Source organism: Pseudophryne corroboree (assembly GCF_028390025.1).
Source record: "Pseudophryne corroboree isolate aPseCor3 chromosome 3 unlocalized genomic scaffold, aPseCor3.hap2 SUPER_3_unloc_2, whole genome shotgun sequence".
Classification (NCBI taxonomy): Eukaryota; Metazoa; Chordata; class Amphibia; order Anura; family Myobatrachidae; genus Pseudophryne; species Pseudophryne corroboree.
The window spans coordinates 3624624-3641966 of record NW_026967508.1 but is presented as its reverse complement, the minus strand read 5'-3'; the positions used below and the strand labels follow the sequence as shown (position 1 = coordinate 3641966).

Genomic DNA, 17343 nt, shown 5'->3' with positions numbered 1-17343 from the left:
CCCTCGACGGCGGGCGTCGGTCCCACTAATATTTACACTTGCGGGGGTTTCAAATACCCTGTAATGGAGTGTATATAGCTTGCCAGTCGTTTTTATGAGGTACTCCTTGCTGCCCAGGGCGCCCCCCCTGCGCCCTGCACCCTTGCAGTGCCTAGTGTGTGTGCGCGGTACCTTCCGAAACTCTGATGTCTTCTGCCGCCTGTGAAGTCTTCTTTCTTCCTATACTCACCCGGCTTCAATCTTCCGCCTCTGTGAGGAGGACGGCGTTCGACGACACCAGTGTTCAGACCCTCTGGAGCTAATGGTGTCCAGTAGCCTAAGAAGCAGAGCCCATCAGTCCAGGAAAGTGGGTCTGCTTCTCTCTCCTCAGTCCCACAAAGCAGGGAGCCTGTTGTCAGCAGGTCTCCCTGAACATAAAAAAACCTAACAAAGTCTATTTTCTAGAGAAACTCGGTAGAGCTTTCCTAGTGTGTGACCAGTCTCCTCTGGGCACAGGATCTAACTAGAGTCTGGAGGAGAGGCATAGAGGGAGAAGCCAGTTCACTCCCATTAGGTGCTATACTATCCCTCATGCTTTTTGCAGTATACATGCTCCCATTGGGCGAAATAATCAGGCGCCATGGCCTGGTCTACCACTGCTAAACAGATGATACACAACTGCAGTTGTCCTTTGCTCCGGGCACTGATAACCCAATAGCAACCCTAAATGGCTGTCTAGCTGAACTACAGGAGTGGATGAGCGCCAGTTGGCTGCGACTGAACCCGGATAAAACAGAGGTCCTTATGATACGACCGCAACATCAGAGGACAAGACTGCAGCATAGCCAACCAACTGGACTTACACTCGGGGATTCAGAATTACAGACCAGTGATCGTGTGCAGAATCTTGGCGTTGTCCTGGATGGTGGCTTGACACCTAAACATCAGATATCAGCCACAATCAAATCCTCATTCTTTCACCTGAGGAACATAGAACATAGCCAGAATCAAGCACTTCCCTCAGATGATATGCCAAAAGTCATACATGCATTTGTATCATCTCGATTAGGCTACTGTAATGCCCTCTACCTTGGTCTCCCAGCAAAAAATAAGAATTGACTCACCAATAATTCTATTTCTCGTAGTCCGTAGTGGATGCTGGGGACTCCGTAAGGACCATGGGGAATAGACGGGCTCCGCGGGAGACTGGGCACTCTAAGAAAGATTTAGGACTACCTGGTGTGCACTGGCTCCTCCCCCTATGACCCTCCTCCAAGCCTCAGTTAGGACACTGTGCCCGGAAGAGCTGACACAATAAGGAAGGATTTTGAATCCCGGGTAATACTCGTACCAGCCACACCAATCACACCATATAACTCGTGATAGGAACCCCGGTTAACAGTATGATAACAATGGAGCCTCTGAACAGATGGCTCGCAATAACAACCCGATTTGTGTAACAATAACTATGTACAAGTATTGCAGACAATCCGCACTTGGGATGGGCGCCCAGCATCCACTACGGACTACGAGAAATAGAATTACCGGTGAGTAAATTCTTATTTTCTCTAACGTCCTAGTGGATGCTGGGGACTCCGTAAGGACCATGGGGATTATACCAAAGCTCCCAAACGGGCGGGAGAGTGCGGATGACTCTGCAGCACCGAATGAGAGAACTCCAGGTCCTCCTCAGCCAGGGTATCAAATTTATAGAATTCTGCAAACGTGTTTGCTCCTGACCAAGTAGCAGCTCGGCAAAGTTGTAAAGCCAAGACCCCTCGGGCAGCCGCCCAAGATGAGCCCACCTTCCTCGTGGAATGGGCTTTTACAGATTTAGGCTGCGGTAGTCCCACCGCAGAATGCGCCAGCTGAATAGTGCTATAAATCCAGCGCGCGATAGTCTGCTTAGAAGCAGGTGCACCCAGCTTGTTGGGTGCATATAGAATAAACAGCGAGTCAGTCTTCCTGACTCCAGCCGTCCTGGAAACATAAATTTTCAGGGCCCTGACTACGTCAAGAAACTTGGAATCCTCCAAGTCCCTAGTAGCCGCCGGCACCACAATAGGTTGGTTCATGTGAAAAGCTGATACCACCTTCGGGAGAAACTGAGGACGAGTCCTCAATTCTGCCCTATCCATATGGAAAATCAGATAGGGGCTTTTACAGGACAAAGCCGCCAATTCTGACACACGTCTGGCCGAAGCCAGAGCCAACAACATAACCACTTTCCACGTGAGATATTTTAAATCCACAGTCTTGAGTGGCTCAAACCAATGTGATTTTAGAAACTCCAAGACCACATTGAGATCCCAAGGTGCCACTGGGGGCACAAAAGGAGGCGGAATATGCAGGACTCCCTTGACAAAAGTCTGAACTTCAGGCAGTGAAGCCAGTTCTTTCTGGAAGAAAATCGACAGGGCCGAGATCTGGACTTTAATGGACCCCAATTTGAGGCCCAAAGTCACACCTGCTTGCAGGAAATGTAGGAAACGACCCAGTTGAAATTCCTCCGTTGGGGCCTTCTTGGCATCACACCAAGCAACATATTTCCGTCAAATGCGGTGATAATGCTTTGCGGTGACATCCTTCCTGGCTTTGATCAGGGTAGGGATGACTTCCTCCGGAATACCTTTTTCCTTTAGGATCCGGCGTTCAACCGCCAAGCCGCGGTAAGTCTTGGAACAGACAGGGTCCCTGCTGCAGCAGGTCTTGTCTGAGCGGCAGAGGCCATGGGTCCTCTGCCAGCATCTCTTGAAGTTCCGGGTACCAAGCTCTTCTTGGCCAATCCGGAGCCACGAGAATAGTTCTCACTCCTCTCCTTCTTATTATTCTCAGTACCTTGGGTATGAGAGGCAGAGGAGGAAACACATAAACCGACTGGTACACCCACGGTGTCACTAGAGCATCCACAGCGATCGCCTGAGGGTCCCTTGACCTGGCGCAATACCTTTTTAGCTTTTTGTTGAGGCGGGACGCCATCATGTCCACCTGTGGTTTTTCCCAACGGTTGACCAGCATTTGGAAAACTTCTGGATGAAGTCCCCATTCTCCCGTGTGGAGGTCGTGCCTGCTGAGGAAGTCTGCTTCCCAGTTGTCCACTCCCGGAATGAATACTGCTGTCAGTGCTAACACATAATTCTCTGCCCATCAGAGAATCCTTGTGGCTTCTGCCATTGCCCTCCTGCTTCTTGTGCCGCCCTGTCTGTTTACATGGGCGACCGCCGTGATGTTGTCTGACTGGATCAGCACCGGCCGGTTCTGAAGCAGGGGTCTTGCCTGACTTAGGGCATTGTAAACAGCCCTTAGCTCCAGAATATTTATGTGAAGCGAAATCTCCTGATTTGACCACAGTCCTTGGAAATGTCTTCCCTGTGTGACTGCCCCCCAGCCCCGAAGGCTGGCATCCGTGGTTACCAGGACCCAGTCCTGTATTCCGAATCTGCGGCCCTCTAGTAGATGAGCCCTCTGCAGCCACCACAGCAGCGACACCCTGGTTCTTGCCGACAGGGTTATCCGCTGTTGCATCTGGAGATGGGACCCGGACCATTTGTCCAACAGGTCCCACTGGAAAGTCCTTGCGTGGAACCTTCCGAATGGAATGGCGTCGTACGAAGCTACCATTTTTCCCAGGACTCGTGTGCATTGATGTACCGACACCTGTCCCGGTTTTAGGATGTCTCTGACTAGAGATGACAACTCCTCGGCTTATTCCACTGGAAGAAACACTCTTTTCTGGTCTGTGTCCAGAATCATTCCCAGGAACAGAAGACGTGTCGTCGGGATCAGCTGTGACTTTGGAATATTGAGAATCCAGCCGTGCTGTTGTAGCACTTCCCGAGAAAGTGCTACCCCCACAATCAACTGTTCCTTTGACCTTGCCTTTATCAGGAGATCGTCCAAGTACGGGATAATGGAAACTTCTTTCTTGCGAAGGAGTATCATCATTTCGGCCATTACCTTGGTAAAGACCCTCGGTGCCGTGGACAACCCAAACGGCAGCGTCTGGAACTGATAGTGACAGTCCTGTACCACAAATCTGAGGTACTCCTGGTGAGGAGGGTAAATGGGGACATGTAGGTACGCATCCTTGATGTCCAGGGAGACCATGTAATCCCCCTTGTCCAGGCTCGCAATAACCGCCCTGAACGATTCCATCTTGAACTTGAACCTTTTGATATAAGTGTTCAAGGATTTTAAATTTAAGAAGGGTCTCACCGAACCATCCGGTTTCGGTACCACAAACATTGTGGAATGGTAACCCCTTCCCTGCTGAAGGAGGGGTACCTTGACAATCACTTGCTGTGAATACAGTTTTTGAATAGCCACCAACACTGCCTCCCTGGCAGAGGGAGTTGCCGGTAAGGCAGATTTTAGGAAACGGCGAGGGGGGAAGACGTCTCGAATTCCAGCCTGTACCCCTAAAGTACTACTTGAAGGACCCAGGGATCCACCTGTGAGAGAGCCCACTGTGCGCTGAAATTTCTGAGACGGGCCTCCACCGTACCCGGGTCCGCCTGAGCAGCCCCAGCGTCATGCTGTGGACTTACCGGACGCAGGGGAGGACTTCTGCTCTTGGGAACTAGCTGTGTGTTGCAGCTTTTTTCCTCTCGGCAGAAAGGATGAGCCTCTAGCCCTCTTGCTTTTCTGGGGCCGAAAGGACTGTACCTGATAATACGGTGCTTTCTTTTGCTGTGGGGCAGCCTGTGGCAAAAAGGTCGATTTCCCAGCAGTAGCTGTGGACACGAGGTCCGAAAGACCATCCCCAAACAGTTCCACCCCCTTATAGGGCAAAACTTCCATGTGCCGCTTTGAGTCGGCATCGCCGGACCATTGCCGAGTCCATAACCCCCTTCTGGCGGCAATGGACATAGCGCTTATTCTTGATGCCAGCCGGCAAATATCCCTCTGTGCATCACGCATGTATAAGACTGCATCTTTTATATGCTCAAGCGTCAGCAAAATATTGTCCCTATCCATGGTATCAATATTATCCGACAGGGAATCTGACCACGCAGCAGCAGCACTGCACATCCAAGCTGATGCAATCGCTGGTCGAAATATAATGCCCGAGTGTGTGTAAATAGCTTTTAGGGTAGCTTCCTGCTTTCTATCAGCAGGTTCCTTCAGGGTGGCCGTATCCGGAGACGGTAGTGCCACCTTCTTTGATAACCGTGTCAGCGCCTTATCTACCCTAGGGGGTGTTTCCCAACGTGACCTATCCTCTAGCGGAAAAGGGTACGCTGCCAATAATCGTTTAGAAATGATCAATTTCTTATCGGGGGAAGTCCACGCTTCCTCACACACCTCATTTAATTCCTCAGATGCAGGAAAAACTACAGGTAGTTTTTTCTCACCAAACATAATACCCTTTTTTGTGGTACCTGGGGTATTATCAAAAATGTGTAAAACATTTTTCATTGCCTCAATCATGTAACGGGTGGACCTATTGGAGGGTACACTAGTCTCATCATCGTCGACACTGGAGTCGGTATCCGTGTCACCTGAGGTAGCGGGCATTTTAAAGCCCCTGATGACATTTGAGACGCTGGAACAGGCACAAGCTGTGTAGCCGGCTGTCCTATGTCGTCAAACCTTTTGTGTAAGGAGTTGACACTTTCACGCAATTCCTTCCATAAGTCCAACCACACAGGTGTCGACCCCGCAGGGGGTGACATCACATTCACAGGCATTTGCTCCGCCTACACATCATTTTCCTCCTCATACATGTCGACACCGCAGTACCGACACACAGCAGACACACAGGGAATGCTCTTACAGAGGACCCCACAAAGCCCTTTGGGGAGACAGAGGGAGAGTATGCCAGCACACACCAGAGCGCTATATATCACAGGGATATCACCTATAGAAGTGTGTTTTCCCCTTATAGCTGCATAAATCGTTATACTGCGCCTAAATCTCTTTTTTACCCTTTTCTGTAGTGCAGGACTGCAGGGGAGAGCCAGGGAGCTTCCTTCCAGCGGAGCTGTGAGGGAAAAATGGCGCCAGTGTGCTGAGGGAGAAGGCCCCGCCCCTTTTTCGGCAGGCTTTCTCCCGCTATTTTAATATATCTGGCAGGGGTTAATATACACCTATATAGCCCCTGGGGCTATATATGGGGTTAGTTTGCCAGCCAAGGTGTTAATATTGCTGCTCAGGGCGCCCCCCCCAGCGCCCTGCACCCATCAGTGACCGCATTGTGTGGTGTGCATGAGGAGCAATGGCGCACAGCTGCAGTGCTGTGCGCTACCTTGGAGAAGACAGAAGTCTTCAGCCGCCGATTTTCTGGACCACCTTCTTGCTTCTAGCTCTGTAAGGGGGACGGCGGCGTGGCTCCGGGAACGGACGACGAGGTCGGGTCCTGTGTTCGATCCCTCTGGAGCTAATGGTGTCCAGTAGCCTAAGAAGCCCAAGCTACCACCACTTAGGTAGGTTCGCTTCTTCTCCCCTTAGTCCCTCGGTGCAGTGAGCCTGTTGCCTGCAGGTCTCACTGAAAATAAAAAACCTAACACTTTCTTTCTAGGAGCTCAGGAGAGCCCCTAGTGTGCATCCAGCTCAGCCGGGCACAGAAATCTAACTGAGGCTTGGAGGAGGGTCATAGGGGGAGGAGCCAGTGCACACCAGGTAGTCCTAAATCTTTCTTAGAGTGCCCAGTCTCCTGCGGAGCCCGTCTATTCCCCATGGTCCTTACGGAGTCCCCAGCATCCACTAGGACGTTAGAGAAATAAGATTTTACTCACCGGTAAATCTATTTCTCGTAGTCCGTAGTGGATGCTGGGAACTCCGTAAGGACCATGGGGAATAGACGGGTTCCGCAGGAGATAGGGCACTCTAAAAAAGAATTAGGTCTACTGGTGTGCACTGGCTCCTCCCTCTATGCCCCTCCTCCAGACCTCAGTTAGAATCTGTGCCCGGACGAGATGGGTGCACCTTAGTGAGCTCTACTGAGCTTGCTGAGAAAGATAGTATTTTGTTAGGTTTTTTATTTTCAGAGAGCTTCTGCTGGCAACAGACTCTTTGCTACATGGGACTGAGGGGAGAGAAGCAAACCATACCAACTGCGGGCTAGGTTCCGCTTCTTAGGCTACTGGACACCATTAGCTCCAGAGGGATTGAACACAGGAACACACCCTTGGTCGTCCGATCCCAGCAGCCGCGCCGCCGCCCCCCTCGCAGAGCCAGAAGCAAGAAGCCGGCGTGGAGAAGAGAAAAGTGGCAGCTGAAGACTCCGGTCTTCTGATAAGGTAGCGCACAGCACTGCAGCTGTGCGCCATTGCTCCAGTAACACCCGCACACTCCGGTCACTGTAGGGTGCGAGACGCAGGGGGGGCACCCTGAGCAGCAATATTATACCTTTTGGCAAAAGATAAGCAGACATACAGTTGGGCACTGTATGTCTGCATGAGCCCCCGCCATGTTTTACAAAAAAATTGCGGGACAGAAGCCCGCCGCAGAGGGGGCGGGGTTTCTTTCTCATCACTCACCAGCGCTATTTTCTCTTCACAGCTCCGCTGGAAGGAAGCTCCCCAGACTCTCCCCTGCAGAATCACAGTAGAAGGGTTAAAAAGAGAGGGGGGGGGAACATAAATTTAAGCGCAAAAAGCATAAATACAGCAGCTACTGGGTAAAACACTAAGTTACTGTGAATTTCCTGGGTCATATAGCGCAGGGGTGTGTACTGGCATACTCTCTCTCTGTCTCCCCAAAGGGCCTGGTTGGGGGAACTGTCTTCCAAAAGAGCATCCCCTGTGTGTGTGGTGTGTCGGTACGAGAGTGTCGACATGTTTGACGAGGAAGGCTACGCGGAGGCGGAGCGGGAAGAAATTAGTGTGGGGTTGGCGCCGACACCAGATTGGATGGATATGTGGAAGGTTTTAAATGATAAATGTTAATTCCTTACATAAAAGGCTGGATAAAGCAGAAGCCTTGGGTCAGTCTGGGTCTCAGCCCTTGCCTGATCCTGCAGCGCAGAGACCGTCATGGTCTTAAAAGCGTCCACTATCCCAGGTTGTTGACACAGATATCGACACGGAGTCTGACTCTAGTGTCGATGATGAGCAGACCAGATTGCAACCTAAGATGGCCAATGCTATACGCTATATGATTATAGCAATTAAGGAGGTTTTACACATCTCCGAGGAGAGCCCTGTCCCTGACAAGAGGGTTAATATGTTTGGGGAAAAGAGACATGTGGTGACCTTTCCCCCTTCACATGAATTAAATGAGTTATGTGAGAAAGCATGGGAATCTCCAGATAAGAAACTGCAGATTCCCAAGCGGATGCTGATGGCGTACCCTTTCCCGCCAACGGACAGGTTATGCTGGGAATCCGCCCCTTTTCTGGGGCCGAAAGGACTGTACCTGATAATACGGTGCTTTCTTTTGCTGTGGGGCAGCCTGTGGCAAAAAGGTCGATTTCCCAGCAGTAGCTGTGGACACGAGGTCCGAAAGACCATCCCCAAACAGTTCCACCCCCTTATAGGGCAAAACTTCCATGTGCCGCTTTGAGTCGGCATCGCCGGACCATTGCCGAGTCCATAACCCCCTTCTGGCGGCAATGGACATAGCGCTTATTCTTGATGCCAGCCGGCAAATATCCCTCTGTGCATCACGCATGTATAAGACTGCATCTTTTATATGCTCAAGCGTCAGCAAAATATTGTCCCTATCCATGGTATCAATATTATCCGACAGGGAATCTGACCACGCAGCAGCAGCACTGCACATCCAAGCTGATGCAATCGCTGGTCGAAATATAATGCCCGAGTGTGTGTAAATAGCTTTTAGGGTAGCTTCCTGCTTTCTATCAGCAGGTTCCTTCAGGGTGGCCGTATCCGGAGACGGTAGTGCCACCTTCTTTGATAACCGTGTCAGCGCCTTATCTACCCTAGGGGGTGTTTCCCAACGTGACCTATCCTCTAGCGGAAAAGGGTACGCTGCCAATAATCGTTTAGAAATGATCAATTTCTTATCGGGGGAAGTCCACGCTTCCTCACACACCTCATTTAATTCCTCAGATGCAGGAAAAACTACAGGTAGTTTTTTCTCACCAAACATAATACCCTTATGTATCCCAGGGGTACAGGCTGGAATTCGAAGAGATGCCCCCTCACCGTTTCCTCAAATCGGCTCTGCCAACGTCCCCCATAGAGAGGGAGTTGGTGTTAGCTGCGATTCACAAATTGTATCTCCAGCAGGTGGTGGTGGAGGTCCCCCTCCTTCAACGGGGGGAGAGGGTATTATTCCACAATGTTTGTGGTACCGAAACCGGACGGTCCTGTCAGGCCCATTTTGAACTTAAAATCCCTGAACATTTACTTGAAAAAGTTCAAGTTCACAGATTACGAATCGGTGGGAACTGCCACAGGTGGACATGATGGCATCCCGCCTCAACAAAAAGCTACAAATGTATTGCGCCAGGTCAAGAGACCCTCAGGCGATAGCTGTAGACGCACTAGTAACACCGTGGGCGTTCGAGTCGGTTTATGTGTTTCCTCCTCTTCCGCTCATACCCAAGGTGCTGAGAATCGTAAGAAAAAGAGGAGTGAGAACAATACTTGTTGTTCCGGATTGGCCAAGAAGGGTTTGGTATCCGGAACTGCAAGAACTGCTCACAGAGGACCCATGGCCTCTGCCTCTCAGACAGGATCTGTTGCAACAGTGGCCCTGTCTGTTCCAAGACTTACCGAACTGCATTTGACGGCATGGCGATTGAATGCCGGATCCTAGCAGAAAAAGGGATTCCGGATGAGGTTATTCCTACGCTTATAAAGGCTAGGAAGGATGTAACGGCTAAGCATCATCACCGTATATGGCGAAGATATGTTGCTTGGTGCGAGGACAGGAAGACTCCTACAGAGGAATTCCAGCTGGGCCGTTTCTTTCACTTCCTACAGTCGGGAGTGTCTTTGGGCTTACAATTAGGATCCATTATGGTCCAGATTTCAGCCCTATCCATTTTCTTTCAAAAAGAACTGGATACTCTTCCTGAAGTTCAGACGTTTGTAAAGGGAGTGCTGCATATACAGCCCCCGTTTGTGCCTCCAGTGGCACCTTGGGATCTTAACGTGGTGTTGAGTTTCCTGAAATCACATTGGTTTGAACCACTCAAAACAGTGGAGTTAAAATATCTCACGTGGAAGGTGGTCATGCTGCTAGCCTTAGCTTCAGCTAGGCGTGTGTCGGAATTGGCGGCTTTGTCACATAAAAGCCCCTATCTGGTTTTTCATATGGACAGGGCAGAATTGCAGACTCGTCAGCAATTTCTGCCGAAGGTAGTGTCATCTTTTCATTTGAACCAACCTATTGGGGTGCCTGTAGCTACCAGTGACTTGGAGGATTCCGAGTTGCTAGATGTAGTACGGGCTTTGAAGATTTATGTGGCCAGAACGGCTAAGGTCAGGAAAACGGAGTCGCTGTTTATCCTGTATGCATCCAATAAGCTGGGTGCTCCTGCTTCAAAGCAAACTATTGCTCGCTGGATCTGTAACACGATTCAGCAGGCTCATTCTGCGGCTGGGTTGCCGCATCCAAGATCAGTAAAGGCCCATTCCACAAGGAAGGTGGGCTCTTCTTGGGCGGCTGCCCAAGGGGTCTCGGCATTACAACTTTGCCGAGCAGCTACTTGGTCGGGTTCAAATACTTTTGCAAAGTTCTACAGATTTGATTCCCTGGCTGAGGAGGACCTTGAGTTTGCCCATTCGGTGCTGCAGAGTCATCCGCACTCTCCCGCCCGTTTGGGAGCTTTGGTATAATCCCCATGGTCCTTACGAAGTCCCCACCATCCACTAGGACGTTAGAGAAAATAAGATTTTACTCACCGGTAAATCTATTTCTCGTATTCCGTAGTGGATGCTGGGCGCCCGTCCCAAGTGCGGACTTCTTCTGCAATACTTGTATATAGTTATTGCTTAACAAAGGGTTATGTTATGTTTGCATCAGGTTGTCTGATGCTCCGTGTTTGTGCATACTGTTAACTGGGTTTGGTTATCACGAGTTATACGGTGTGATTGGTGTGGCTGGTATGAATCTTACCCTGGATTCCAAAATCCATTCCTTGTAATGCCAGCTCTTCCGGGCAGTTTCCTTAACTGAGGTCTGGAGGAGGGGCATAGAGGGAGGAGCCAGTGCACACCAGGTAGTACCTAATCTTTCTATAGAGTGCCCAGTCTCCTGCGGAGCCCGTCTATTCCCCATGGTTCTTACGGAGTCCCCAGCATCCACTACGGACTACGAGAAATAGAATTACCGGTGAGTAAAATCTTATTTTTCTGTACTATATTATGCTATGTATCTGTTAAGCGCCTTGATTCCTATTGGAGAAAGAGCGCTATATAAATTATTATTATTATTATTATTAAAGGTCTTAAAGTGCTCATGTCTCCTGAGGAGCCCGTCTATACCCCATGGTCTTTACGGAATCCCTAGCATCCTCTAGGACGTAAGAGAAAAAAAAAAAAAATATATATATATATATATATATATCTTATATAATATTGACGGCATGAAGTGTATCCTCCCGGAGATGATTGTGTGAGACTCCTCCTCATGAGCCAGGTAAGTACATAGCTCTGGCACATACAGGTAAGTGAATGCTGGGGATAGGAGGCACATGGAGCTATGTACAGGGATGGGTGCTGCTGCTGGGAGGAGCTGAGGATCCGCTGCTGCCCTAAGGTGACCCGCGCTGCCCGGCTCCCTACACAGCTGAGGACAGGAGCCGGCCGCCATCTATGGCGATATCGGACACAAACATCGATGGTATGAAGCTGTGCGAGCGCACCATCGATGGTCACTGACGCACGCGGCGCGGGACAACTGGCTACAACGGCCCCAGTAGCTCTGGGTGACGCGCTGACAACTAGTGTCATAACCTGTAAGCACCGAGCGGGGCGGGGCAAGGTGGGAGACATCTACTTGGAACAGGCTGTGCGAGGAGGACTACAGGTCCCAGCATTGTGCAACGCTTACCTGCAAGACAAGTGTGCGGGAACTCCAACTGCCAGGATGCAGTGCGGCGGCTGTAGTCTATACGGGGAGTGCGGTCACTGAGTCCACATTACCATACTACTGATACAGGGGGAAAAGTCTCTGCTTCCCGAGGCTGGGGGGCGGGACTGGTGACGTAGCTCCCCTTATGCCCCGCCCCCATTGTATGACTGGCGCAGCAGCAGCAGCAGTCACACTCCTGTATATGTGTCAGTGTCACACATGTATAGTACACACATAGCAGCAGCACTGTAATAGTCATTCTATACCCAGTCTCCCCCTCCCTGCCCCATCCCTGTGCCCCCTGTATACTGCCCATCCTCACCCCACTATCCCCACACACCCCTCCTCTTGTCTGCGCTCCCTCCATACCAGTCTCTGTGCCCCACATGCCCTCTCCTTACCAGCCTGTGCCCCACGTGTCTCCCTCACCAGTCTGTGTCCCACATGCTCCCTCCTCACAAGTCTGTGCCCCCTCCTCACTAGTCTGTGCCCCCTCCTCACCAGTCTGTGCCCCACATGCTCCCTCCTCACAAGTCTGTGCCCCACGTGCCCCCTCCTCACTAGTCTGTGCCCCCTCCTCACCAGTCTGTGCCCCACATGCCCCCTCCTCACCAGTCTGTGCCCCACATGCCCCCTCCTTACTAGTCGGTGCCCCACGTACCCCCTCCTCACCAGTCTGTGCCCCACATGCCCCCTCCTCACCAGTCTGTGCCCCACATGCCCCCTCCTCACCAGTCTGTGCCCCACATGCCCCCTCCTCACCAGTCTGTGTCCCACATGCCCCCTCCTCACCAGTCTGTGCCCCACATGCCCCCTCCTCACTAGTCTGTGCCCCACGTGCCCCCTTCTCACCAGTCTGTGCCCCACATGCCCCCTCCTCACCAGTCTGTGCCCCACATGCCTGAGATTTCATGGCCTCTTAGAGCATCTGCGGTGGCTGGCTTGAGGCCTAGGTGGTCACTTCCTTGTCGTTGATCAACCTTCAGCCTTAATTTGTCCCTCAGTCTTCATTAGCTAGACTATATGTGAAACCCTCCCAGGCCTTAGATCTTACTGAGATTGGCATTTAAGCAGGATTACATCTATATCATGGGTGGTCTCGGCTTTACAACTTTGCCGAGCAGCTACTTGGTCAGGGGCAAACACGTTTGCAAAATTCTATAAATTTGATACCCTGGCTGAGGAGGACCTGGAGTTCTCTCATTCGGTGTTGCAGAGTCATCCGCACTCTCCCGCCCGTTTGGGAGCTTTGGTATAATCCCCATGGTCCTTACGGAGTTCCCAGCATCCACTAGGACGTCAGAGAAAATAAGAATTTACTCACCGGTAATTCTATTTCTTTTTCATCCACTAGGGGTCACTGGAGTACTCTTGGGATATGGACGGGCTTCCGTAGGAACACAGCACTGAATATTTAAATTTAGTAACACTCCACCCCTCCATATCCCTGAGCACTTACTCAGTGTTTTTTTCTGTGCTGAACGTGGCAACACATGCTTAGCTGAAGTCACGGTTTTGTTGAAGAAACTTTTATTTTTCATTTTTATTTTTATTTTTTCTACTGTTTGACCACATCCCTGTCCCCCTTCCAAAAGGCAGGGTCAGGGATAGTGCAGCTGCTGATTGCAGCACGGGCGTGTCGGGCCTCTCTGAAAGAGCTCCCTCACAGCCCTCACATCCTCCTGCACTGGCTGGCCGGCGCTTACTGAAAAGCCCCGTCGGAGCCTCCGCACGTCTGCAGGAGTGAGGTATGTGAAACGGGGCGGTCAGCTCCCGCTGCCGCCCCGACGTGTGGAGACATAGTGCTGGGTGACGGCAAGGAGCGGCTCTCCCCTCTCAGCCTCCGGCATCTTCCCGCTCAGGCGCCCGCCCATTCCACCCCGCTCAGGCGGCCGCACGTTCGTCCACAGACCTCCGTGCAGGCACCGCGGCTCTCTCCACTCAGGCGCCCGCACGTTCGGCCACAGACCTCCGTGCAGGCGCAGCGGCTCTCTCCACTCAGGCGCCCGCACGTTTGGCCACAGACCTCCGTGCAGGCGCCGCGGCTCTCCCCGCTCAGGTACCCGCCCGTTAGGCCACAGCCTCCGGCCAGGCACCTCGGAACGACCCTCACTTCGCCGCAGCGCTACCTTGGTAGCTGACACGCTATTATACAGGAGCCCACCGCTGGGACACACGAGGCACATAGCGCTCTACGATACCCGCTGGGGGCCCACACGCTGCGCTGCCGCTGTAATAAGATAAACAGCCATTACAGGGGGGACATATCAGTGAAATACTGCAGCAGCAGAGGGATTATTACAGTATAATCAGTGAATGCAGCACTGTGATTATATGTATAAGTATAGCAGGGCAGCCATTTTTTAACATGCTTCCTGTGTCTTCCTCTGTGATTCCAGAACGTTCCTGTCCTACATCTCTTCTCCACCAAAGGCGCAGGGGTGTTAGTGGGAATTTGGGATCAAATTTCATAGTACTGGCCACGTGTATTGCACTGGGCCGGATATATATACAGAGCCACCTTATTGCTATTTTACTGAGTCGTGCAGGTGTCTGTGTTTTGTGTATTGTATTGTCTGTCGCCATAATGAGTAAGGCACCAGCAAAAACTAAAAAGCATATTTGCAAAGTATGTGGCAGTGTGTTACCGGATGGATCTACCACATGTAACGTATGTTTTGTGGATTCCGTTCAGAATACCATTTCTGCTCCGGTTTTGCAACCAATTTCATCACCGGACCCTCCGTGGGGTATGTTAGTAAATGTACTGGAGAAATTTCAGACAGAAATGACCGCTGCTCGTCTGGAGCGAGAAACGCTAAGATCTGAGTCTAGGGTGAGACCGCCAGAACTACCGGAGGCGTCTCAGCCTTGCGTAGGGTCCAAATCCATTTTGGGCAAACGGGATAATTTTCATATGTCTTATGATTTTCCAGTGTCTGCTATGTTGCATTCTGACGATTCCATCCCAGACCTCACGGAACACGATGAGGGGGAGGAGGGCGAAGTGGAGTCAGATGGCGAGGATGTTAACAGTTCCGGCATTGATGATCTCATCAGAGCGGTACGGCAGTCGCTAAGGTTTCCTGAAGCTGAGCAGCCTCTCACCAATGATCAGGTCATATTTACTAAACGACGGAAGACGCCAGTAAGTTTTCCTGTGTCGGATTCTCTAAATCAGATGTTAGTAGAATCCAGACAGAATCCAGATAAACGGTTTTCTATACCTCGCAGATTTAAGTCTAGTTATCCGTTTCCAGAATCGGTAACGGGTACATGGGAGAATCCACCAATAGTTGATTCTTCAGTGTCAAAGCTTACCAAGAAATTAACCATACCAGTGCCATCAGCTACTACGCTTAAAGATCCGTCAGATCGTAAGATAGAAACTATGCTTAAATCCATGTATGTAGCAGCAGGTGTGATGCTAAGACCTGGATTGGTTGGCATTTGGGTCACTAAGGCGCTCATAATATGGCTTACAGAACTCAAATCGGCTTTACATGACGAAAACCTGATAATTCAGGTGAATCAAATGATTGAGGCTGTAGAGTATCTCTGTACAGCGTCTACCGACGTCTGTCAGCTCACGTCTCGTATTTCATCTTCGCTAGTTACGGCACGAAGAGCACTCTACCTGCGTACTTATCAAGCGGAGGCAGAGGTCAAACGAAGTATAGAGGCGTTGCCTTACGATGGCAAGAAGTTGTTTGGTCCAGAATTGGACGCATGGATTAAGGAGGCTACGGGAGGTAAGTCTGTGTTCTTACCATTGCCTCCACCTGCGCCAAGAAGAAGGTACGCTGGACCTTCGTTCAAATCCTTTAGACCTCAGCCCTTTCGAGGACGTGGCAGAGGATCAGCCACGCCTGCTAGACGTGGTCGAGGACGTGGTTTCCATCAAACCAACACAACTCGCCAAGACGCTAAGGTTACCGACAAGCCAGTGGCATGACGGGTTACCAGCCCATCTCGGATCTCCAATTGTGGGAGCACGCCTTCACACGTTCCATGGGGCGTGGTTCCACACGTCCGCGGAGGGCTGGATTCGCAATTTAGTGTTAAAAGGTTACAAAATAGAGTTCGACTGTCTTCCGCCTCTGCGGTTTTTCAAGACAGGTTTGCCTCTGTCGGACGACAAGAGGACAGTTTTGCAAATTGCCATTCAGTCCTTACTGGATTCGGCAGTGTTGATTCCGGTCCCTGTACACCAACAGGGTCAGGGTTATTATTCAAGTCTATTTGTGGTCCCGAAGCCGGATGGCTCAGTCAGACCAATATTGAACTTAAAGGGCCTCAATCAGTACGTAACTTACTACAGATTCAAAATGGAGTCTCTACGGTCGGTGATTGCGGGGTTAGAGACCAAGGAATTTATGATTGCGCTAGACCTCAAGGATGCGTACTTACACATTCCAATTTGGCAGCCTCATCAGAAATTCTTACGATTTGCAATACGCCAGAACCATTACCAGTTTCAGGCTCTGCCGTTTGGCCTGTCATCAGCGCCTCGGGTATTCACCAAAGTAATGTCTGTGATGATAGCTCACCTCAGATCCCTGGGAGTGACGATAGTTCCGTATTTAGACGATCTGCTCATCAAAGCTCCGTCTCAACAGATACTTACCCAACATGCGCTGCTAACTTACAATGTACTAGTTCACCACGGTTGGATTGTCAATTTCAAGAAATCACATCTGATTCCGTCTCAACGCCTTCAGTTCCTAGGTATGATTCTCGATACGGTCAATCAAAGGATTTACCTACCACAACAGAAAGTACAAATGCTACGCCATCTAGTACAATTAGTACTCAAACCACGCACAGTGTCGGTACACTTGTGCATTCGCCTGTTAGGCACAATGGTGGCAGCTTTCGAGGCGCTTCAGTTCGGGAGATTTCACTCTCGTCCATTTCAGCTGAACGTGCTTGCCCAGTGGTCGGGCTCGCATCTGCAGATTCACCACAGAGTGAGGTTGTCACCAATAGCAAGAGTTTCTCTGCTATGGTGGCTCAAGGAACACAATTTAACCGCAGGAAGACGGTTCGGAGTTTGCAATTGGATAATTCTAACTACGGACGCCAGTCTCAGAGGCTGGGGAGCGGTAATTCAAAATTGTCAGCTCCAGGGTCTCTGGGCGGATCACGAAAAATTGCTGTCAATAAATGTTCTAGAACTCCGCGCGATTTTCAATGCGCTACGACAAGCGGTGCACATGGTTCGCTCTCAGCCTGTCCAAGTGCAGTCGGACAATGCGACAGCGGTCGCATACATCAACAAACAAGGAGGAACGAGAAGCCGCATGGCAATGCGGGAAGTAGCTCGAATCCTCAATTGGGCAGAATACCACCAGGTGATATTGTCGGCCGTGTTCA

The 17343-nt window shown here is 50.8% G+C and overlaps 1 protein-coding gene across 2 annotated transcripts in view; it reads right to left on the bottom strand.

The window, feature by feature from the left end:
• LOC134983601 (zinc finger protein 271-like) overlaps nucleotides 1-12128 on the bottom strand; it is a 123962-nt gene extending 111834 nt beyond the window's left edge. Inside the window, exon 1 of one of the 2 annotated variants that reach the window (XM_063949268.1) lies at nucleotides 11947-12128. The gene's annotated coding sequence lies outside the window, so the exon portion shown is untranslated. The remainder of the gene's footprint in view (nucleotides 1-11946) is intronic. The other variant, XM_063949267.1, reaches the window with a different exon arrangement.
• Nucleotides 12129-17343: the final 5215 nt, after the last annotated feature.